This window comes from Bos indicus, chromosome 21 (genome assembly GCF_029378745.1).
Source record: "Bos indicus isolate NIAB-ARS_2022 breed Sahiwal x Tharparkar chromosome 21, NIAB-ARS_B.indTharparkar_mat_pri_1.0, whole genome shotgun sequence".
Classification (NCBI taxonomy): Eukaryota; Metazoa; Chordata; class Mammalia; order Artiodactyla; family Bovidae; genus Bos; species Bos indicus.
Genome location: NC_091780.1, coordinates 30,045,522 through 30,071,154, shown reverse-complemented (window position 1 = coordinate 30,071,154; position 25,633 = coordinate 30,045,522). Strand labels below are relative to the sequence as shown.

Sequence of the window (25,633 nt, the reverse complement as noted above, 5' to 3'; positions counted from 1 at the left end):
ACCTGTGATCATCTCTCTACCTCTCCTCTGGTAGCAGGAGTCTTTCATATGCCTTCAGAAGATGTCCCCCAGACTCCTGCACCCATTCCACTCCTCAGAGGACATTCCCCATGATAGCCCTCAGCTCAGGACTGCCAGGTACAGGAGCGTGGAAGCCCAGCACAAGTCTCCTCAAAGGATACCTTCCAGTTACTATTTCCATTCCAGAGTCTCCCTTGTTAAGGAATAAAAATACACGACAATTGTTAAAATGTTAAAGCAAACTTCATGCAGAGGTGCCAACCGTGTTGTGCTTCCCAAGTGGCGTTAGTGGTAAAGAACCTGCCTGCCAGTGCAGAAGACATAAGAGACACACATTTGATCCCTAGTTTGGGAAGATCCCCTGGAGGAGAGCATGGCAACCCACTCCAGTATTTTTGCCTGGAGAGTCCCATTCATGGAAGAGCCTGGTGGGCTACAGTCCGCAAGGTCTCAAAGAGTCAGACATGACTGAAGTGACTTAGCATGTATACACTATTGTGACAGGCATAAGCACTACTGCAGTTGGGGCTGTGCAGTAGGGGAGAGGCATGGGGCTCGACTCCAAACACACAGTCAAGTGGGAATTTAAACCAAGAAGCAGGGTGGGGGTAAATAGATGCAAAATTAATAAGGGGATACATCAAGGGTAAGGGGGATTCTGGCTAAACTGACTTGGCAAGATTCTTTGCTGAAGACAGGCCAGGCTAATTAGATGTCACCTAGCGGGTAGTGGAGGGTGCAGAACCCAATTACATCTAAGAGTCATCACATATCAAGGGTGATCAAGGGGTTTAATTAAGCCCCTTAGCAGGATTCTTGCTAAAATTGGTTGATGCAAAGATGGAGGTAAGTTTAATCGCTTAGTTGGATCTGATGCTTTGCAACCCCATGGATTGCAGCATGCCAGTCTTCCCTGTCCATCACCAACACCGACAGTGCTCAAATTCATGTCCATTAGGTCAGTGATGCCATCCAACCATCTCATCCTCTGTTGTCCCCTTCTTCTCCTGCCTTCAATCTTTCCCAGCATCAGGGTCTTTTCTAATGAGTCAGCTCTTTGCCTTAGGTAGCCAAAGTATTGGAGCTTAAGCTTCAGAATCAGCACTTCCAATGAATATTCAGGGTTGATTTCCTTTAGGAATGACTGGTTTGATCTCCTTTCAGTCCATGGGACTCAAGAGTCTTCTCCAACACCACAGTTCAAAAACATCAATTCTTCAGTGCTCGGGTGTCTTTATGGTCCAATTCTCACATCCATACATGACTACTGGAAAATAACAGCTTTGACTAGATGGACCTTTGTCAGCAAAGTAATGTCTCTGCTTTTTAATATGTTCTCTAGGTTTGTCATAGCTTTTCTTCCAAGGAGCAAGCATCTTTTAATTTCATAGCTGTAGTCACCATCTGCAGTGATTTGGGAGCCCAAGAAAATAAAGTCTGTCACTGTTTCCATTGTTTCTCCATCTATTTGAAATGAAGTGATGGGACCAGATGCCATGATCTTAATTTTTTGAATGTTGAATTTTAAGCCTGCTTTTTCACTCTCCTCTTTTACTTTCATCAAGAGGCTCTTTAGTTCCTGTTCACTTTCTGCCATAAGGGTGGTGTCATCTGCATATCTGTTACTGATATTTCTCCCAGAAATCTTGATTCCAGCTTGTGCTTCATCCAGTCTGGCATTTCACATGACGTACTCTACAGATAAGTTAAATAAGCAGGGTGACAATATACAGTCTTGACATACTCCTTTCCCAATTTTGAACCAGCCCATTGTTCCATGTTGGATTCTAACTATTGCTTCTTGACCTGCATATAGGTTTCTCAGGAGGCAGTGGGTAGCCTGGTATTCCCATCTCTTTAAGAATTTTCCACAGTTTGTTGTGATCCACACAAAGGGTTTAGAGTAGTCAATGAAGCAGTAGTAGATGTTTTTCTGGAATTCTCTGGCTCATTCTATGATCCAATGGATATTGGCAATTTGATCTCTGGTGTGTATGCCTTTGAACATCTGGAAGTTCTCATTTCACATACTTTTGAAGCCTAGTTTGGAGAATTTTGACCATTATTTGGCTAGTGTGTGCTAGTGGCTAGTGTGCAATTGTGCAGTCATTTGAACATTCTTTGGCATTTCCTTTCTTTGGGATTGGAATAAAAACTGCCTTTTTCCAGTCCTGTAACCATTGCTGTTTTCCAAATTTGCTGCCATATTGAGTGCAGCACTTTAACAACATCATCTTTTAGGATTTGAAATAGCTCAGCTGGAATTCGATCACCTCCAGTAGCTTTGTTCACAGTGATGCTTCCTAAGGCCCACTTGACTTCGCACTCCAAGATGTCTGGCTCTAAGTGAGTGATCACACCGTCGTGGTTATCTGGGTCATTAAGATCTTTTAATATAGTTCTTCTGTGTATTCTTGCCACCTCTTCTTAATATCTTCTGCTTCTGTTAGGTCCATACCATTTCTGTCCTTTATTGAGCCCATCTTTGCATGAAATGTTCCCTTGGTATCTCTAATTTTCTTGAGGAGATCTTTAGTCTTTCTCAATTCATTTGCTTTCCTCTATTTCATTGCATTGATCGCTTAGGAAGGCTTTCTTATCTCTCCTTGCTATTCTATGGAACTCTGCATTCAAATTGGTATATCTTTCCTTTTCTCCTTTGCCTTTCGTGTCTCTTCTTTTCTCAGCTATTTGTAAGTCGTCCTCAGATAACCATTTTGCCTTTTTGCATTTCTTTTTCTTGGGGGTGGTTTTGATCACTGCCTCCTATACATTGTTACACACCTCTGTCCATAGTTCCTCAGGCACTCTGTCTATCAGATCTAATCCCTTGAGTCTATTTGTCACTTCCACTGCATAATTGTAAGGGATTTGATTTAGGTCATACCTGAATGGCCTAGTCATTTTCCCTACTTTATTCAAGTCTGAATTTGGCCTTAAGGAGTTCATGATCTGAGCTACAGTCAGCTCCTGATCTTGTTTTTGCTAACTGTATAGAGCTTCTCCATTTTTGCCTGCAAAGAATATAATCAATCTGATTTGGTATTGACCATCTGGTGATGTCCACGTGTAGAGTTGTCTCTTGTGTTGTTGGAAGAGGGTATTTTGCTATGACCAGTGCGTTCTCTTGGCAAAACTCTGTTACCCTTTGCCGTGTTTCACTTTGTACTCTAAGAACAAACTTACCTGTTACTCCAGGTATCTCTTAACTTCCTACTTTTGCATTCTATTCTCCTATGATGAAAATGACTTTTTTTTTTTTTTTTTGGTTCTCAACTTTTTTAATGTGTAAAAGGGGAAAAAAGAGGCAGTAGGCAGAGTTTCAGTCTGAATACATTCTCGGAATGCTGGCCATAGAAAGCATCATTCTGAACAGCTGATTATCTTCTGTGACTGGAGAGAGTTTCAGTTTTGAAAAGACCTAATTCCATGGGATTATGGTGACTCATTTATCATTAAGAATTAAATACAGAAATTTAAAGACTGAGCAAACAGCAGGGGCGGGACTAATGTGACAGTAAGAGCTGGAGTTGATGGGGCAAGAGGCAACCAATCATAAAATTACTTTTCCCTTGTAACAAAGGGTTCACACTTTTAACATAAATTATACATTCATTATATAAACAAACCTGTGGCTCAGACGGTAAAGTGTCTGCTTGCAATGCAGGAGACCCAGGTTCGATCCCTGGGTTGGGAAGATCCCCTAGAGAAGGAAATGGCACCCCACTCCAGTACTCTTGCCTGGAAAATCCCATGGACAGAGGAGCCTGGTAGGCTACAGTCCATGGGGTCGCAAAGAGTCGGACACAACTGAGCGACTTCACTTCTTCACTTCAGTTTATACATTCATTATGGTGTTTAAAAACAGTCAAGCCTAAATAAATTCTTCATACCATCTAGAAGAGACACAAACACTGACAACCTGCTTAAGCACAGAACATCTCATTTGAGAGCTTTTGGCCAGGGTCACGCACGTTTTACAGGGAGCTTTTGTTTCTCAACCTTAGTGAAAGTCTGGCGATCATTTTGTATAAAAATAAGACTTAAATTAAAAACCTCACCCAACTAGGAATCTGATGTAGAAAATCAGTGACACGGGAGTGGCTAAAGCCCACAGTTCTCAGACTTCAGCCCGAATCCCAGTGACCTGAGAGGCCCCGCCCCGCGTGTCCGAGGCTTGGGGTGGGGGGGGTGGGGGCAAGTCCCTGAAGGGCCAGCCTGTTCCCCCAGGGATGCTGCGCTGCTGCTCCAGGAACCCTGGCTGAGAACCCCTGGAAGGACGTAGCACTGTCTCCGCCTCTGCTTGGCGCAGACCGTGTCCGTGCTCTGGTCAGCTGTGGTTACCTTGCGGGCGACGGCAGGAGGCGGTGCTAGGGAGTGATACCACCACCCGCTGCTTTTTGGTCAGAGAGAGCGGTCCTGGGCTTGAGGTCAGGTCATGGGGAGTGCTGCTCTGCCAGCATGCGATGCGGTTTATAACTGAAGCCACGAACGACGTGTTTGAGCATCAGGCACTCAGTCACGCCTGACTCTGCAACTCGGTGGCCGGTGGCCCACCAGGGCTCCTCTGTCCGTGGGGGTTCTCCAAGGCAAGAATACTAGAATGGTTCCCATTCCCTTCTCCAGGAGATCTTCCCGACCCAGGGATCGAACCCAGGTCTCCTGCATTGCAGCTGGGTTCTTTACCATCTGAGTCACCAGGGAAGCCCCCAATATAGTTGACGTGTGTATTTAATGCTGGAAATTCACCCTAGGGGACAGACAGAAGAGTGTGAAAGGAAAAGGCACCATAACTGAGCTGTCCTTGGCAATGATGAGGTTTCTTTTTTCTTTTCTTTTCTCTCTCAAATACCTTCACTTTAAAGTAACTTCAAGCCCAAGCATTCTGGGAGGTAAACAATCTGGTAGCTACCAGGGATGAGGGGCAGGATGTGCCCCAGGACGACCAAAGGACCACTGGGGTCTGGCCACTCCAATGACTCTACAGCAGGGCCTTGGACCCGAGAGCCCCAGGCAGCTGGAAGACACACGATTCCTCAGGTTCCCACGTGAAGGCACCGTTTCTGTCACGAACGGAAGCCCCTGATACCCTCTCTGAACCAGGCTGGGCAGAGCCACACCAGAGTCTGGCTCAAGGAGGCAGCCCAGAGAAGAAGTGCCCGGGGCCTCCAGGCCACAGGGGTCCCTCTCGCCTGGCCCAGCGCCTGACACTACACAAGACAAGACACGTGGCCAGTCTCAGAGAAAGAGGGGCTTGCCACTGGGGTGAGAACCCTCGAAGGAGCTGACCCAAAACCCAGAACTCTAAACTCTCGGTCAACTTCATTTAAAATGAGTTCTTCCAAGTAAAACGCATGGCCAAGTTCTAAATGCAGCAAGCAGCAGCCCCAGGGGAGGTGGCTCCGCGTTCTGCCAGTCTGCACTGCGCTGGACCCCGTGTCCCCCTGGACACCGCGGTGAGCTCCCTCAAAGTGCCACCACATGCTGTTGTGGGGAAGCTCAGTTTGGCCAAACCATTCAACACCAGATTCCTCCCGCGAGTCCCTACGGATGCCCATCCAGCCCTCCCCCGGCCTCTTCTGCTGGCCCGGCGCCCTCCACCTAAAGTGCCACCTGCCTGACATCGAGGGCAGACGCGGCAGAGCTCAGGTCACGAGAGTGAGCCGGCAGCCGGCAGGGAAGGGCTCCTCTCCGCCCATCTCACAGTCCTGTACCACTGCTGCTGCTGCTGCTGCTAAGTCGCTTCAGTCGTGTCCGACTCTGTGCGACCCCATAGACGGCAGCCCACTAGGCTCCTCTGTCCCTGGGATTCTCCAGGCAAGAATACTGGAGTGGGTTGCCATTTCCTTCTCCAATGCATGAAAGTGAAAAGTGAAAGTGAAGCCGCTCAGTCGTGCCCGACTCTTAGCGACCCCATGGACTGGAGCCTACCAGGCTACTCCATCCACGGGATTTTCCAGGCAAGAGTACTGGAGTGGGGGTGCCATTGCCTTCTCCGCTGGGAAGCAACAAAAAAAAAAAAAAAAAGGAAATTTCCTGATATCATCATCATATGCTCCACACTGAACACTTAAAGGCAAATCGTCATCTTAAAGTACTACGTTTAAGGATTCAGTTAAAATATACACGGGTTTTGTCTTCTTCTTGATCCGACTGTTGCTTCTTCAGAGGACGGTAAAAAGAATTGATACCCTAAAAAAAGAACTCGATTTGTTAAAAAAAAAAAAAAAAAAAAAAGAGCAACAACGCGGGGTGGGGGTGGGGGTGGAGCCGGAAAGGCGTTTCCTCTCCCACTCCCGCCCACCCCTTTTCCTTTTGGCTCACAAAGCTTTTTTTTTTTGACTCTTCGCTGTCGGTGCGGCTCTCGCTGCGACCATCCAGCCATCCGTCCGTCCGTCCGTCAGTCCGTCTGTTCCGGGCGGCGGGCTTCAGGAGGCGTCCCTGGATATCCACCCACTTTCGGTAAGGAAGTTCAGGATTCACTTCCTGAGGACTTTATCCAGGCAGCTGGGCAGGCGGCTCTTGGAGGGGATGCCCCGGCGCTTCTGCAGGTGGTCCTTGATGATTATGGTCTTCACAGTCACGTAGCGCGCGGGGCTCAGGTTCAGCGAGTTGCACATCACCTTCTCGCGGTCGACAAGCGCTCGAAGCCCGGAAGGTGCTCGATGGCCACGAACTCGCCATCCCGGCCGTCCTCCTTGCCGCGCTTGGCGCCCCCCGCCGCCGCCGCCTTGTTCTCCTTGCACTTCTCGTGCTTGTGCCGGGCCGCCTCGTACTCGGCCGACTCCTCCATCTTTGTGATGCCGTTGCGCTGGTAGCGCTGCAGCTTCTCCTTGTGCATTTTCTCGAATAGGTCGTCGAACTCCTTGCACGACATGAACTGGTACACTGGCCGCGGCTTCAGGCGCAGCTCCTTCTCCTTGGTGACCTTGCACGGCGCCGCCCGCTCCTTCTCCTTGTCCTTGCCCAGGAAGGCGGGCACCAGGTTGTAGTCGCGCGCGATGTTCTTGCTCCACTGCCGCTCGCGGACCTTGAGCACGTACATGTGCACGTGCGCGCGCTTCAGCTCGATCTCCACGTCTCGTCGTCGTAGTTGACCGGGAGCCCGGTGATGAGCGTCTCGGCGTTCTGGTCGTACTGGATCTAGTAGTCGTCCCGCAGAGGCATGTAGCCCAGCTGCTACTGCTCAGCCACCGAGATGTGTAATGCTCCATCACTTCCTGGGGAGTCCGGGAAGCGCCGACGTGAGTTGCCATGTCCTCCCAGTTCCCATAGCCGAACTGCTCGATGGCATCCAGCAGCAGCTGCTCCTCGCGGCTGCTTCAGCCGCCCTCGGCCTCGGGCCCCCAGAGCGTGAAGCGCCCGCCGTGCACCAGCTGGTATCCGTGGTAGCGGCGGCGGTGGTGGCGGCGCCGCGGAGAAGCACTCGGGGCACGGCTCGATGTCTTGGCACTTGGTGCAGCGGAAGCGCAGCGGGCTCACCTCGGCCAGGCAGTACACGCAGTACTTCTTGCCGAGCTCCTCCACCTTCCACCGCCGGGGTCCCGCCGCCCTGTGCTCCAGCGAAACCGCCGGACCGCCGCCGCCTGGGCCGGCCCGCCCCAGGCGCCCGCTGCCAACATTTTTTTTTTTTTTTTTTTTGGTGATAATTCTGGAAGTCTTGTAGATCTTTATAGAACCGTTCAGCTTCAGCTTCTTTGGCGTTAGTGATTGGGCGTAGACTCGAATTCCTGTGATAGTGAATGATTTGACTTGGAAACGAACAGAGATCACTTGGAAACGAACAGAGATCATTCTGTTGTTTTAGAGATTGCACCCAAGTACTCCATTTCGGACTCTTCTGTTGACTGTGAGGGCTACTCCATTTCTTCTAAGGGATTCTACTGTCCACAGTAGTAGACACAATGATCGTCTAAATTCACCCAGTCTGGTCCATTTTAGTTAACTTATTCCTAAAATGTTGATGGTCATTCTTGCTAGCTCCTGTTTGACCACTTCCAATTTACCTTGATTCGTGGAGCTAGCATTCCAGGTTCTTATGCAATATTGTTCTTTACAGCGTGGGACTTAACGTTCACCACCAGACATATCCATGACTGGGCATTGTTTCTGCTTTGTCTCAGCCTCTTCCTTCTTTCTGGAGCTAGTTCTTTGCTCTTCTCCAGTAGCATATTGGGCACCTACAGACCTGAGGAGTTCATCTTTCAGTGTCATATCTTTTTGCCTTTTCGTACTGCTCATGGGGTTCTCAAGGCAAGAATACTGAAGTGGTTTGCCATTCCCTTTTCCAGTGGACCACATTTTGTCAGAATTCTCCACCATGACTCATCTGTCTTGGGTGGCCCTACAAGACATGGCTTGTAGTTTCAATGAGTTAGACAAGGCTGTGGTCCATGTGATCAAATTTTGGAGCATAGAAATGTTTATTATAGGGCTATGCAAGTAGCTGTGTGGTTTATACTCTTAAAAAACCCCTAACTCCCAGAAGGGTTTCAGCAAAGCATTTTAAAAGGCAAGGAAGGGAGGAGGGGCTGGTTGGTTGTTACAAACTGCTTACTGTAGGAATCTTTTATTGTTGCAGCAGGCCACGTAAGTCAGGTCATGAATGTTCCTGTAAACCTCCAACAAGACCAATGTTATTCTCTGTTCTGCAACTTTTGTTTAGCTCTATATGAATGGAAAAGTGTCACACACTTAAAGGTCGGAGTCTTGGACTATCCTGTATATTTCAGGTTATAGCCAATATTCTTAACTCAAAGCAAATGGAATACAATACAAAGGTTAAAGTAAAAGAAATAGGTTTATTATAGACTGAGATTTGTTCTTCCCTATTACATTGACAGAGGTAGAAGTCTCAAGCAGATTTAAAGGAAAATATTTTATCCAGCTTTCATAATTTTCTCCAGCAGAAATATTAGTCAGAAAATTACCTTGTTCCTTATTACCAATAGCACTTGCAACCATGACTGTTTTTACACACTTTTATAAAACACTTTTTAATCTTTTCTTCATTTTTAGAAAAGTAGGGTGGGAGAGGGACTGTAGTGTCTATTCAGCGAGTCATCTTGAAAAGGAAGCCTTTATTTGGCATATAATGAACATGCTGGATATTGAGAATCCGTCAGTGACTATGAAGAAATTACTACAGCTATGGACTTACAGTCTAGATGGTGGTTACTGACCACAATCAGGACAGTATAGGATGCTAACTTCTCCCTGAGCAGCTTTCCACTCAGAAACAACACCCAAGCAACCCTTGAGAGTAAAGAAAACTCTTGAAGTTTTTCTAAGTGTATTAGTCAGATTTCTTCAATGAAATATCTATCTAGTCTATCTATCTAAATTATAAAACACTGGCTCACACAATTATGGAGGCTGAGAAGTCTGAAGTCCAGACTGACAAGCTAGAGCCCCAGGAGGGTCAATGGTTTGGTTCTAAGAGCTGATGTTTCAGTTAAGTTGGAAGGCAGGAAAAAAGTTGATTTACCATTTCATGGCAGTCAGGTAGGAGAAGCTTCCTCTCACTAGAGGGAGAGTCAGCTTTTTTGTTCTATTCAGGTTTTCACTGATTAGATGAGGCCTACCCACACTGGGGAGGGCAATCTGCATTACTCAATCTACCAAATCAAATTAAAAAAAAGTTTTTAGGATTGTGAATGATTTGATTATTTTAATTTGCTTTCTATGTACTTATATTGTGCAAGAAAATAATATTAATCAGGAAAAATAGTAATTTTTAAAAATTGAAGTGTAGTTGCTTTGAACTGCTGTGTCAGTTTCTACTGCATAGCAAAGTAAATTAGCCATACACATACATGCATGTGAGCTCAGTCACTTCAGTTGTGTCCAACTCTTTAGACCCCGTAGACTGTAGCCTACCAGGCTCCTCTGTCCATGGGATTCTCCAGGCAAGAGTACTGGAGTGGGTTGCCATGCCCTTCTCCAGGGAATCTTCCTGACCCAGGGATCGAAGCTGCATCTCTTACATCTCCTGCATTGGCAGGCAGGTTTTTTACCACTAGCACCACCTGGGAAGCCCATATATATATCTATAACCCTCTTTTATGGATTTCCTTCCCATTTAGCACCGAATAGAGTTCCCTGTGTTATGCAATAGGTTCTCATTAGTTATCTATTTTATACATAGTAGTGTATATACATCAACCCCAATCTCCGAATTCATCCAACCCCCTGCCCCTTTGCTCCTTGGTAGGACCAAGAGACCATCATACAGAGTGAAGTAAGTCAGAAAGAGAAAAATATCCTGTATAATAATATATGTGTTACCTAGAAAAATGTTAAAGATGATCTTATTTGCAAAGGAGAAAAAAGACACATGTAGAGAACAAGTATATGAATACCAAATCAAATGTTAGTCTCACCCAGAAACACCCTCACAGACACACTCAGAATGTTGTTTGACAAGTACCTGAATAATTCATGACTTGGTGAAGTTGACACAAAATTATCCATCCAAGCAGGTAAAGTCACTAAAACAAGAGGAGTCTCAAGGATGAGCAGACATTAAGAAAAGCTGAAGGTCAACAGGAGTGGAGAGGGAGCCAATAATGCGAATAACTTAAGGGTTGAGTGAACATAATTTAGTAGGTGAAAAGGAGGTGTAGTCATTTGAATAGTATTCACCAAAATTCACGTTCACCCAGAAACTCAAAAGGTGACTATATTGAATAGAGGTCTTTACAGATGTAACTAGTTAAGATGAGGTCATCCAGTAAACCCAGTGGCTAATATTCTTAAATGGACGAGGAGATGTGGAGACCCACAGACACACAGAGGGAAGGAGGCACGTGAAGATGGAGGCAGAGATGGGAGTGGTGCAGCTACAAGCCCAGGAAAGTCAAGGACTGCCAGCAACTACCATGCGTAGGAGAAATGGATTCTGTCTCATAGTCTCCAGAAAGAATCAACCCTGGTAACCCCTTGATCTCAGGCTTTGCCTCCTGACTTGAGATAATAAATTTCTGGTGTTTCTTAAACTCCATCACTTATGGCAATTTGTTACAGAGCCCTAGGAAACTAACACAGAAAGTGTTTCAGAAATGTTTGTGTATAAAGTGCGCAGGGGAATCAGTGAGATGGAGATAGGGGTCAGGAGGGGAAGACCACGAATGGCATGTGAACCACAGAAAATATTTTCTTTATTATGAGACTCAAAGGAAGCAGACAACTTAATATCAGTAAGAGAGCAAAATAATGAGATTTATGTTTTTATAAAGATCCCTCCGAGGCCAGCTGAGCATCTGAGGCTGAAGGTCAGATGCCCAGTGAGAAGGATTATTGTGGAGAAACAGGCTAGAGAGGATGATGGCCAGAATTCTGTAACAGATAAAGGAATGCAGATATGCAAATGGATCAGAAGATAACATAGAACCATACCAGTAAATTTGGATGATTATATAAGCATACACAGTACACATGGAAAAATTAATCTTGACCCTTGTGTCTCATATACCTACACATATACACAAAATCCTAAATTGATGTTAGATGTAAATGTGAAAGCAAAAGCATAAAACGTCTCAGAATAGCAAGTAAGATTTATTCATGACCTTAATTAAGGAAAGCAAAGATTCCTTTAAAAAGATACCACAAAGAAAATTAAGACAATTTTAATATACTAAATTCAAGAATTGAAAATCTATAAAAGCAAAAACATATGAAGTAGAAATGTCAGAATGTAAGATTTTTGCAATATATATCTAACAAGACCCTAAAATTTCTAAAGAACCTCTATAGGTTCATTAGTAAAAGACAGCCTAATTTTAGAGAAGTGGGCAATAGACTAGAACATGCCCTTCATGAAAAAGTCTATCCAAATGCCTCAAAAACATGTGAAAAGGTGATCAGTTATATTAATCATCAGGGAAATGCAAATTAAAGCCACGGTGAAAAGTCTCTACTCCCCCCACCACCAAAATGGCTGAGTGTTGAGGAGGTGCTGATGGAAACTCACACACCCCTTTAGGAATGTTACTCTCTGGCAGCATTCTGAAAACAAGTAATCACATGTGTAGGTATATATACCCCATATAGGTACAACAAAAGGAGTTTATGCAAATGTTAATAGCAGAATTATTCATAAAAACTAAACACTGGAATAAATCCAAATATCCAAGAAAGGAAGTACATTCTGGTAAAGTTATACGATAGAATACTTTGAATCCATAAAAAGCAAAACTAATACAATTATGTAAAGTTTAAAAATAAAATTTAAAAAAAAAGTAATAAACTGCTCTATATAACTACACAGATGAGGTTCCCAAATGTAGTGCTGATTGACAGAATCCAGACACAGAGAATAGATAGTATTTGACTCCATTTATATAAAGTTCAAAATTGGTAAGACTAATTTTTGCTGGTAGACTAGTGATGGGTACCTTTGCAGGGTGGGCAGATGGATTGGATACCAGAAGAGCTTCTGGTGTGTGATAATGTTTTATTTCTTCAAATGTGTGTCGATAACCTGGACATGTTCAATTTGTGAAAGTCTTCTGAACTCTAAAATGGATTTGCCTGCTTTTCTGTACATATGTTATACTGCAATAAAAAGCTTATCTAAAATACATCGACTTAAAGTTTTTTTTATTCTAGTTGATTTACAATGTTTTGTTAGTTTCTGATGTACAACCAAGTGATTCAATTATTCATTTTCATTACAATGTATTACAGGATATTGAATATAGTTCCCCATGCTATACAACGGGATCTTGTTGAGTATCTATTTTATATACAGTAGTGTGTGTGTGTTAATCCCAAACTCCTAATTTATCCCTCCCCACCCCTTCCCCTTTTGGTAACCATAAGTTTGTTTCTACATCTGTTTCTGTTTTGTAAATATGTTCACTTTGTCATATTTTAGGTATATTGTTTTTTTAAATATAATAATTTCATGAATTACATGTTGTAAGCCCTCTTCATCACCCCTAGCCCCTCTATAGGAATAACCAAACTGGTATCAGGGTGGTAAGAAATTTCCAGGATATAAGAACCTCAAAACTTTGCTGCTAAATGCAAAGCACTCTAAATAAACCTCACTGTTGTTGAGTTTAAGATAGATACTAGGAATATTTATCTTTTTGTTGCTATTTTAATTAAGTATTTTAAAAATTATCTAGTTCTTGACTTGGTAAATTTTCTAACCAATAGTTTAAGGTTTTTTACTACATTGGATTTTTAAGATGAATCAAAGCACAGAAGTTTAAAAAGAAAAGCTAATAATTCTCCTTCCTTCTCACTCCTATGTGTGATCACCCATTCTTCTGTACTTTTCTTTATTGTCAAATAGGCAAAAATAAATGTACATGTATGGTCCTCTCTATGCCATTTTTTATACAAATGGGATTAAATCAGCTCCTTACATGTCAACCTATTCAATCATGGGTTTGTGCACATAAAATTAATTTATTTTTCAAAAACAGGATAATATTTTACAATGTGGCAGATTAAAGAATGCCACTGATTCTTTGCTAATCCTTCCACTGAGTGGTTGAATCTAAAGTCCCTCTGCTTAACTTTGGGCTGGACTTGGTGACTTACTTGCCTAATCAACAGATGGAGACAGAAGCCATATTATTTAAAGCTTCCACCTTTGTCCCTTGGAACCTGGGAACTATGCTGTGAGGAAGGCCAAACAGCTCCATTCAGAGACCCCATGGAGTGACCCATTTGGAGAAGAAGATCCCAGGCATATGCTGGCTAAGCATCCACCGAGTGCCAGAACCAGCTCCTCAGTCTTATAAGTGAGAGTGAGTCTTCAAAGTGTTTCCCCTTCCAGCCTCAGAAGAGCTGGACCAGCTGAGGTTGCCCAGAGCAGAGACTGGCTGTTGTTGCCATGCCCCATTCAAATTGCTCATTCATAAGCAAAATGAGTAATTCTCATTGTTTTAAGCCACTTGGTCTTGTGGAGGTTTGCTGCAAATCAATAGATAACCAGAATGCAAGGAATCAGAATATCTAAACATCTTAATTTACTCATTATGAAACCACTCCACTATGTATAAACATTTCTGTTAGATTTCAGGTTGTTTTCCCCCCAGACTTGTTATAATCCTGCAACATACAGTAAATACTACTGAAGTATCTGTTTACTGCATTTGATGCTGTTGGTTTTTCCTCAAACATCCTGTGGTTTGTTTTGTGGTACATGATTTATAGAACAGACATAGTATCTGAGTGTTTCTAAACTTTCAGGCTTACCATATTGATCCATCAATCCTCCCCATTCTATTTTTCTTTTTACTGGTGACAGATGCTGACTCTTTTTTTCCACACATCAAGAAAAACACTTAGTTTGATTTTTAACAAAATCAACAGGATGAGTCATGGCATTCTTTAAAGTTTAATCTCTCTTTTTAGAACTCTTTGAATTTAATTGCCATCATGCTACATCGCCTTTTGCATGTTTTAGAAAAATCAGTACAATACTCCTTGAAAAAAGCTTTCTGAGTCCACAAAATCTGAATTCTTTGCCATTTATCCAGAATTTGCTTGAGGTCAGAAAATACTGCATTTTTTCCCTACTCTCTGCTGAGAAAACCAATATTTTGGCAAGTTTTTTTCTTCTCTTCATTATTAAGGTGATTTCAAAGCACAAAGCTGGCTGTGTGTACACTCAGTATAATTTCAACAAAATTTGTTTGCTGCTTTTCAGATACGGTTCATCAAAACTGATTTGGTGCTGGCTGTGGCATTATAAGTTCCTCATGCTTTTTTCAAGGTCCATGACAACTAAGGGTGACAATCTCCTCTGGAACCATATGGCCCCTATTATTTTTCAATTTAAACATGGAAGTCAAACTTCATGTTTCTGCTGCTTGGACTTTGAATAGAGGGTACCATAGGGGAAGACACCTCATTCACATATGAAATAAAGAATCCAGTGAGGCTGGGAAGTGGCCGGGTTGGCTACTTACCAAAGACTTACAAGTGTATTTACTCCAGTACATTGATTACATACAAAACCTTAGTCTCAGTATTTTCATTCATTTCAATCACATCATTCAAGATAACAGTAAAGGTAGCATAAATGAACATTATAATGGCAGCTTCTTCATTGTAATGCTAATGTAGAATGTACACACATCAGAAATCCCTCTGTTATATAAACATCTACACTGGAATATAATACCTAGGAGCAACCAATAAAGAATCTATACAAAGAGATACATTAAAATTGCAGATAAAATGAAATTCCTAAGTAATATTCAGAGACCCAGAAGGCAAAGAAAACAGAAAAAAGAACCAGAGAAAACAAATAGAAAACAAAATGTAAGTAGGCAGACTTCATTCCTAATACACCAGAAACTATATTAAATATAAATGTCTAAATAATGCCAGTCAAAAGACAGTAATTTGCAGAGTTGATTTAAAAATGACCTAACTATATGACAGCTACAAGAAATTCACTTCAAATATAATGATACAGTTAGGTTGAAAAATGATGGGACAATATGATACGTAAACATTAATCAAAAGAAAGTTGAAGTGGACATATTATCACATAGAACAGACCTTAAGGTAAAGGAAATTACCAAGGACCAAAAGGGACATTTCGTAATGATAAAAGCATAGAGCAATTCTAAATACGTATGCACCAGTCAACACGGTTGCAAAATATGTGAAGAAAAACTGATAAAAGGCAAAAGCAACACAATTATTGTTGGAGGCTACAATACCCCTTCCTCTCTCTACAACTGATAGAGCCCAGCATCAACCTGCAGGATATAATCAACCTTCAGAGGCCACTCCGCCCAACAGCAGTGGAATACACATTCTTTTCAACCGCCTGTGGAATATTTACCAAAATCAAACATCTCATGAGCCATTAGGTGAATTTCAACAGATATAAAATAATTGAAATCACTTGGAATTTGTTCTATGACCATGGTGGACTCAAACTAGGAATTGATAACAGAAAAATAACAGAAACATCTCCATGCTTTTAGAAACTACACAACATTCTTCTAGTCCATGCCTCAAAGAGGAGGTCTCAAAGGTAGTTTAAAAAGTACACTGAACTGAAGAAAATACAATATATAGTTAAGTTCTGGGATAGAGACTTCTAGAAAGGTGGAATAAATGTACTTTTCCTTATTCCTCCCACTAAGTTCAACTAAAACCCTTAAACATTATACATAAAACTAACATAAAAATTACTCTGAAAGGTGGAAAGAAGAAAACAGATCAGTAAGGGATCTTGGATCTGGAGAAATGACACAGTGATGAGTTCCCTGGATTTTTCTTTCAGTCTCACATATTCCACTGTCCATGAAATTCTCCAGGGAAGAATACTGAAGTGAGGAGCCATTCCCTTCTCCAGGGGATCTTCCCAACCCAGGGACTGAACTCAAGTCTGCTGCATTGCAGGCAAATTTTTCACCATCTGAACCACCAGGAAAGCCCTATATATCCCACACCTAGTGCTAAAGAAGCCAGCAACCTGCCAACAGGAAATCACAGATAAAAAACAAACAAACAACAACAAAAAAAACCTTGCTTTCTGTATCCAGTTGTTCAGTTGCTCAATCATGTCCGACTTTTTGCTACCCCGTGGGCTGCAGCACTCCAGGCTTTCCTGTCCTTCACCAATACCCGGAGCTTGCTCAAACCCGTGTCCATTGAGTCAATGATGCCATCCGACCATCTCATCCTCTGCCATCCCCTTTTCCTCCCACCTTCAATCTTTCCCAGCATCAGGGTCTTTTCTAATGAGTCAGCTCTTTGCGTCAGGTGGCCAAAGTATCGGAGCTTCAGCACTAGCATCAGTCCTTCCAATGAGTATTCACCAGGAAAGGGTCAGTCTGGCCAGACAGAAAGGTCTAGACAATAACCACCCTACTTCAGCCCAACTTTACAGAAAGACTTGAAGGTCCAGGTGACCCTTGAAGGCAAGAGCCAGGTGCTGGGCCTAGCCTTCCGTGCTTGCCCAGCTGCAACAAGATGACACAGCTGCTCCCCTACACCCAGCTTGTATTGGAGAAGGCCAAGTGGGAGGTCAGGACTTCAGTCCCTGACCAGTGCTAATAAGGTCTGGTCCCCTTGAGGTGCCAGTGGAGATCACATGGGTTCATAACAAGGCACCTTGCCTCTCTGCCATGGTGATATCAGCAGGCATCATGAGAAGCTGAGCCTCCCACCACTGCTCAGCAGTAATGAAGAATCCTCCCCTCCAGGAGTGAAGACTGGCCAGGTAGGAATCTGAACTTCAGCACCTACTTGGCACTAGCAATGCTGAACCCTCTCCATCCATAGAAGTGATGTCAGAAGAAATCTCTGAACAAAAGATTTAGATAAGATCAAATTTCACAATATAATATTTCAAATATTCAGGTTTATTCACCCATCATACCAAGGGCTAGGAAAGTCTCACCTTGAAAGAGTAAAAATGATCAGTAGACATCAACACAGAGATGACAAAGACGTTAGAATTTTCTAATGAGGATTTTAAAGCAGCCATCATAAAAACACCTTGAATGAAAAAAGAATTACCGACATCAGGAATGAAATGAGGGATATCAATATGGACAAAACAAGTGTCTTAAAGATAATAAGGAAATATTATAAACAGTTCTACATACATAAACGTGACCTTAGATAAAATGGACAAACTCCTTGAAAAGCACAAATTACTACAATCTACCCAAAATGAAACAGATATTTAAATAGTCCCATAAATATTAGGGCAATTTATTTTGTAATTTGAAGCTCTCCCTCCCAAAATCTTTAGGTCCAGGTGGTTTCACTGGGAGAATTTTATCTCAAGTTTGGGAAGAATTAGATTTTCCAACTCATTTTACCAGATCAGTATTACCCTGATATCATCTAGACAATGGCAGTACAAAAAAAGAGATAACTACAGACCAATATCCATCATGAATATGAACACAAATGTCCTTAAAAAACATTAGAAATAGAATCAATGTATAAAACAAATTATACAGCATAACCAAGGGGGATCTAGATTAGAGATGCAAGGCTGGTTCCATAATCAAAATCAATCAATACTAAAAAAAATCAATTAATACCATTTTCACAGGCTAAAAAAGAAAATTACATGATCATATTAAATGATGTGGAAAAAAGCAAGTGAAAAAATTCAACACTCTATGATAAAACTCTCAGCAATCTAGGGAAAGAAGGAAATTCCTCAACATGATAAAGAATATACACAAACCCCCTCCAGTCAATAGCACATTTAAGGATAGAGGAGTGAATGCTTTCCCCCGTAGACGAGGAGAAGGAAGGAGATCTTCTCTCACCATTGTTAGTGGTCCTGGAAGCTCCAGCTGATACCATCAGGCACGTGAAGGAAATAAAAGGCATATGCATCATAAAGAAACCTGTGTCTATAATTCAGATGACATGGTGGACGAGGTAGAAAATTCTAAGGGATTTGCCAAAAAAAAAATACCCCAAAACCCTTCTAGAGTAAGAGAGTTTAGCAAGTTTGCAGGAAAGAAAGTTATACACACCAAAAAAAATTGTATTTATATATACTAGCAATGATCACGGAGAAGGCAATGGCACCCCACTCCAGTACTCTTGCCTGGAAAATCCATGGATGGAGGAGCCTGGTAGGCTGCAGTCCCTGGGGTCGCTAAGGGTCAGACACAACTGAGCAACTTCACTTTCACTTTTCACTTTCATGCATTGGAGAAGGAAATGGCAACCCACGCCGGTATTCTTGCCTGGAGAATCCCAGGGACAGAGGAGCCTGATGGGCTGCTGTCTATGGGGTCGCACAGAGTCGGACACGACTGAGGCCACTTAGCAGCAGCAGCAGCAGCAGCAATGAACATGTGGAAACTGAAATTGAAAATCAAATACCAGTTATGGTCACTGAAAAAAAAAATGAAGTACTTAGATGTGAAGCTAACAAAGCACATACAGGACTTATACTGAGAACTAAAAAAATTACAAAGTTACTAACACTGTACACAAGTATGCCAGACATATGTAATGTATACATATAACTTAATTTGAAGAAAAGCTTCTGTTTCTTGCTGTACATATTTTGATTTTTTGTGAATTCAATACATTGTACTATTGTATTTATAATGTAAATCTTTAAAATGTGTGACAATGCTAAGAATGGTTAAGAACATAGTAGATAGAACTTCTATTGCAACTCACATTGGTTCAACCAATTTAGAGAATAGTTGGCATTACCTTTTAAATGCCTAAATTATATTTGAATTGATTTGACAACATGAATAAAGCACTATTTTGTGCTATTCACTGTTCTAAGTGCTTTCCATAGTCTGACTCATTTAATTCCTCCAATCCTCTGAAGTACATACTGCTTACAGTGCTACTTCACAGTTGAAGAAATTGAGGAACAGAGGTATTAACTATTTTGCCCAAGATACATCAAATAAGTGGCAGAGCCAGCATCCAAATGCAGGTCCTCTTGTTCTCAGTTCAGTTCAGTTCGTTTCGGTCGCTCAGTCGTGTCCGACTCTTTTCGACCCCATGAACAGCAGCACGCCGGGCCTCCCTGTCCATCACCAACTCCCGGAGTTCACTCAGACTCACATGCATCGAGTCAGTGATGCCATCCGGCCATCTTATCCTCTGTCATCCCCTTCTCCTCCTGCCCCCAATCCCTCCCAGCATCAGAGTCTTTTCCAATGAGTCAACTGTTTGCATGAGGTGGCCAAAGTACTGGAGTTTCAGCTTCAGCATCATTCCTGCCAAAGAAATCCCAGGGCTGATCTCCTTCAGAATGGACTGGTTGGATCTCCTTGCAGTCCAAGGGACTCTCAAGAGTCTTCTCCAACACCACAGTTCAAAAGCATCAATTCTTCAGCGCTCAGCTTTCTTCATAGTCCAACTCTCACACCCATACATGACCACTGGAAAAACCATAGCCTTGACTGAACGGACCTTTGTTGGCAAAGTAATGTCTCTGATTTTCAATATGTTCTAGTATCTATCTATTCCTCTGTTGACTCTGTTTTGTGCACACTGACCTTATGACCATCAGACTCCACTCCTAGGTCATGTCTTTAAGACTTTGTTCTAGAAAGCATACACAAAGATGTGCATTGCAGCATTGCTTGTGATTATGTGCACACAATCCAAATGTTTATGAACAAAACAACAGAAGATGTATTACGACTTTCACACTATAGAATTTTGCTGTTTTTGTTCAGTTACCAAGACTGTGACCCCATGAACTGTAGAATGCCAGGCTTCCCTGTTCTGCACTATCTCACAGAGTTTGCTCAAATTCATGTCAGTTGAGTCAGTGATGCCATCCAACATTTCATCCTCTGTTGCCCCCTTGTCCTCTTGCCCTTAATCTTTCCCAGCATCAGGGTCTTTTCCATTGAGTCTACTCTTCTGATCGGGTGGCCAACATATTGGAGCTTCAGCTTCAGCACCAGTCCTTCCAATGAATATTCAGGGTTGGTTTTCTTTAGGATTGACTGGTTTGATCTCCTTGCTGTCCAAGGGATTCTCAAGAGTCTTCTCGGCACCATTGAAAGCATCAGTTCTTCGGCGCTCAGCCTTCTTTATAGTTTAACTCTCACATCCTTACATGACTACTAGAAAAACCATACCTTTGATCATATGGACCTTTGTTGGTAAAGTGATTTCTCTGCTTTTTAATACACTGCCTAGTTTTCTCATAGCTATTCTTCTAAGGAGCTAGTGTCTTTTAATTTTGTGGCTTCAGTCCGAGTCTACATGGATTTTGGAACCCATAGAAAATGAAATCTGACACTGTTTCCACATTTTCCCCATCTATTTGTCTTGAAGAGATAGGAATGGATGCCATGGTATTTGTTTTTTGAATGTTGAGTTTTAAGCCAGATTTTACACTCTCTTCTTTCACTTTCATCAAGAGGCTCTTTAGTTCCTCTTCACTTTCTGCCATTAGGGTGCTGTTATCTGCATATCTGAGGTTATTGATATTTCTTCCTGAAATCCTGATTCCAGCTTGTGCTTCATTCAGTCTGGCATTTCGCATGATGTACTCTGCATATGAGTTAAATAGGCAGGATGACAATATACAGCCTTGATGTACTCCTTTCCCGACTTGGAACGAGTCCATTGTTCTATGTCTGGTTCTAACTGTTGCTTCTTGACCTGCATACAGGTTTCTCAGGAGGCAGCTAAGGTGATCTGGTATTCCCATCTCTTTAAGATCTCTGGGTCATTAAGATCTTTTTTTGTACAGTTCTTCCGTGTGTTCTTACCACCTTTTCTTAATTTCTTCTGCTTCTGTTAGGTCATTGCTGTTTTTGTCTTTACTGTGACTATTTTTCATGAAATATTCCCTTAGCATCTCCAATTTTCTTTAAAAGATCCCTAGCCTTTCCCATTCTATTGTATTCCTCTATTTCTTTGCATTTTTCACATCAGAAGACTTTATCTCTCCTTGCTATTCTCAGACACTCTGCATTCAGATCCAGCATACGCTAGATCATAGAAAAAGGAAGAGAATTCCCCAAATCATCTACTTCTGCTTACTATGCTAAAGCCTTTGACTGTGTGGATCACAACAAACTGTGGAATATTCTTAATGAGATGGGAATACCAGACAACATTACCTGCCTCCTGAGAAACTGTATGCAGGTCAAGAAGCAACAGTTAGAACCAGACATGGAACAACAGACTGGTTCCAAATTGGGAAAGGAGTACATCAAGGCTGTATATTGTCATCCAATTTACCTTGATTCATGGACCTAACATTCCAGGTTCCTATGCAATATGGTTCTTACAGCATTGGACTTTACTTTTATCACCAGACACATCCGCAACAACACATTAATTTTACACAGCAGTTAAAATTAATGTACTAGAATTACATGAAACAATATACACAAATCTCAGAAACATAATGGTAAGTGAAAATAAGAAGATAGTTTCCAGTAGAGGAATACTTAAAGGCTTCCCAGGTAAAGATTCTGCCTGCCAATGCAGATATGGAATTCAATCCCTGGATCAGGAAGATCCCCTGGAAGGGGAAATGGTAACCCACTCCAGTATTCTTGCCTGGGAAATCCCACGGCCAGAGAAGCCTGGATTCTTAAATGTAAATTCCTGGAGGGCTTACAGTTCATGGAGTTGCAAAGAGTTGGACACAACTGAGCATGCACACACAGAGAAGTACTTAGGCAAAGAAGTAAAACTGAATGGCATATGGCCTAGAGATACATGCTTATGGTAAGCACTCTTTCAAGGAACAAAGGAAAAAAATAGGAATGATAGTGCTTTCCTCTGTTTGGAATGAAGATGCAGTAGACAAGGAGGAGCCACGTATACTCTATCTGCCCTGTTTCTTAAGTTGGCAGGTTGGTTCACAGTTCAGTATTGGTTTGATGATCATTTGTTATAACTTCATAAATGTTATAGTCTTTGGCTTGTGTCAATATAATAGAATACAAATTTTTAAAAAATTAATAGAAACATGAATTAAAAAAAAAATAGTAGAAGAAAAAATAGTCAATAAGACCAAAAACTCATTCTTGGAAGGATTCTCCTCCCCTCAAAAAATTAAACTAGACCCTGGCAACCTCGATCCAAACTAATAACAACTACAACAATAATAATAATAATACTGCAACAATGACCACACTGGAAAAAGGAAATATACCTATAGATAAAAGGAAATATATTAAAGGTATACAATACATAGGTGTTATTTCAACAAATCTGAATTTATACAAAACTGGTTTTATAAATATTAATAAATTTTAAGTGCCCAAAATTTATTGAGGAAATAGATTAAAAAAAAAAAAAAAAAACCTGGAATAAGCTTCTGCTGCTGCTAAGTCGCTTCAGTCATGTCTGACTCTGTGTGACCCCATAGATGGCAGCCCACCAGGCTCCCCCGTCCCTAGGATTCTCCAGGCAGGAACACTGGAGTGGGTTGCCATTTCCTTCTCCAGTGCATGAAAGTGAAAAGTGAAAGTGAAGTTGCTCAGTTGTATCCGACTCAGCAACCCCATGGACTGCAGCCCACCAGGTTCCTCTGTCCATGGGATTTTCCAGGCAAGAGTACTAGAGTGGGTTGCCATTGCCTTCTCCACTGGAATAAGCTAATATTCATCAAATGTTTACAAGTAACCGGGCAACAAATCCTGGCCCATTTGGACTGCACGTTGGGTCCATTTCCCAGTATGGCAGGCATTACGACTCACCTGATCCTTTCTACCACCCTCTGAGGTGGGAGCTGCTGTTTCCTTTACAGATTTTACAGGTGCGGATACTGTGGGGAGGAGAAGTAAGGTAGCTTCCCTCATTTAATCAGCTTCTAAGTGACTGGTGCAGACTTGAGCCCAGCGAGTTTGGCTCCAGGTGGGAACTGGAACCTAGCTGGTTTGGCTCCAGAGCCTGATGTTGTGATGGCCTTGCTGGGCTGGTGATGACCTCCAAAGTCTCTCCAAACTCCCCAGGACATCCCAGACCCAGACATTACACGGTGTCCTGGCAGCGGTGACACCTGTGTGGATAAACTGCCAGAGTAGAGACAACCCCGCCCCCCAGCCCTCAGGTGATGAGGATGCCAAGGAGGAACGATGATGGGGACATCCTGATGTATTTTTTGTAGCAGATGGGGAGGCTGGGGGTTGGCCTGCTGGTCGTCAAAATTCACAGAGCTCAAGAGCTTACCATCTACCCTCTTCGCTTCGTCTCCATCCCACTGTCTCCACTGGCCCTCAACAGCCCTGCATTGGGCACTTCTTTGACCCTCATTGGACAGGTGATCAGTGCTCTGTCCCAGTGACACTGAGCTACAAAGAAAAGTGACTCCTGCTCCCAGAAGAGCTGGGCTGGGCTTCAAAAATCTGGACCCCCAGCCACATTTTCAGTAAAGATAAATAGACAGTGTCTTCCTTCTGCATTAAAAAACCAAGCAGAATTTCCTCCAGACAGAAAATGACAGATTATATCAAACTGTCCAGGAATGATGTTCCTCTTGTACCCACACCTGTTTAGGAGCAGATGCAAAATGTGACATGGAGACTGGGTAACGGTACTTTGCCTTTGTATCTACCTGCTTCTGTTGTCTTGTTATTCATCCTAGCAATGAATTCCGTTTATTATACTGATACCAATTCCTATGTGTGGGTTTTACCCCCACAACACAAAGCAATTCTTCTATACCAGCTGGGTGTCCTACAATTCAGTTCAGTTCTGATACTCTTTACCTGGAGAAGGCAACCGGTCCCACAGGGAGAGGGCTCAGTCCTACAAGTCTGCCCTCCCCCTGCTCAGACACACATTTCAGATGCCAATCAAGTCCAAGCTGTCAGCTGTGCTTCTGATCCATTGGCTATAGATCAGAGGTCCCGAAGGCTCCCCACCCTGGATTCAACTAATTTGCTAGAGTGGCTTAGAAAATGCAGAGAAATAGTTACTTACTAGATTATTAGTTTGGTATAAAAGGATATAAGTCAGAAACAGTCAGATGGCCCAGGGTGAGGTGTTGAGAAAGCACAGAGGGTCCAATGCCTTTTTTGAGCCTTCAATACTCCTAGAATCTCCACACAATCACCACACTGGAAGCACCCCAAACCCAGTCCTTAGGGTTTTTATGGAGGCTTCATTACATAGGCATGATTAAAGTCACTGGTTATTGGAGACTGATTCAACCCCCAGGCTCCTTCCCCTCCCTAGTGGGTGGAGCTGAAAGTCCCAACCTTCTAATCACAGGGATGGTTCCCCACCTCCATCTTTAGGGGCTGTCCGAAAGTCACTTCATTAAGATAAACAGATGCGTGTTGAAAGGTTTTGTTACAAATATCAAGGGATCTCTATAGCTCTTATCACTTAAGAAATTCCAAAGGTTTTAGGACCTCTGTGCCCAAAACAGAAATGGAGACCAAATACATATTTCTTAACATAATTCACAATGTCAGCAAATATATATTTCCTATTATAAGTCACAGTGGGTTGTGCAGAGTTTTTAGAAAGATTTAAAAAGGGCTGATGCCACTGAAACAGCAGACTGTTATAAAGGATCAAAATTAACTTAAATGTTGCATGGTCTAGAGCATAGCAGGTGCTCAGAAAGAACATTATTTCATCCCCTTAAAATGCTTTATGGAAGTAGATTAAGTGAGACGATGGATTCTCAGGGCCCTGAGCCCTTCTGGGAATCATCTACAAAAGATCTGGGGATTGGGGAAGACAGAGAGGGCTGAGGGGAGTCAAGACACCTTTCTCAGATGGAGAAGTGCTGTGTAGCTGAGGTCATCACCTTCTTGATTGAAACGGCCCTCTGCACTCACTGTGGGCCAAGCACCTGAAGAATCAACAAGATGGAGGACAGGACAATGCCAACATTACTGGGAAGAAGGAAGGAGGGAGCAGAGGCTCGGCAGGAAGGCTCAGCTCTGGGGGCACCCTCTGACCTGTGCCCCTCTGCTGGGCTTGCAGGACCTTACTTAAGTACCTGCGCTGAGCCGGGAACTTTCTCCTTGTTTGGGAAATTGCTTTTATCTTTTCACCCACGAGGAAGCTGAGGCCCACAGGCTGAAGTCCAGCTGCCCAGTTTTCTGGTGCGAGGCTCCTGCTCCCTCAGGTGGGCCTGTGCCGGTGGCCGTTGCCTCCCTCCCCGTGCTGCGCAATTTGCAGG

The 25,633-nt window shown here is 42.8% G+C and overlaps 1 long non-coding RNA gene and 1 pseudogene across 1 annotated transcript in view; one reads left to right on the top strand and one right to left on the bottom strand.

Moving 5' to 3' along the window:
- Window positions 1-6,239, top strand: part of LOC139178203 (uncharacterized) — a 75,680-nt gene extending 69,441 nt beyond the window's left edge. The window contains exon 3 of the long non-coding RNA XR_011562621.1: window positions 4,887-6,239. This is a non-coding gene — a long non-coding RNA (uncharacterized lncRNA). The remainder of the gene's footprint in view (window positions 1-4,886) is intronic.
- Window positions 6,240-6,449: 210 nt separating this feature from the next.
- On the bottom strand, window positions 6,450-7,815 carry LOC109575184 (transcriptional adapter 2-beta pseudogene; annotated as a pseudogene).
- Between the last annotated feature and the right edge of the window lie 17,818 nt (window positions 7,816-25,633).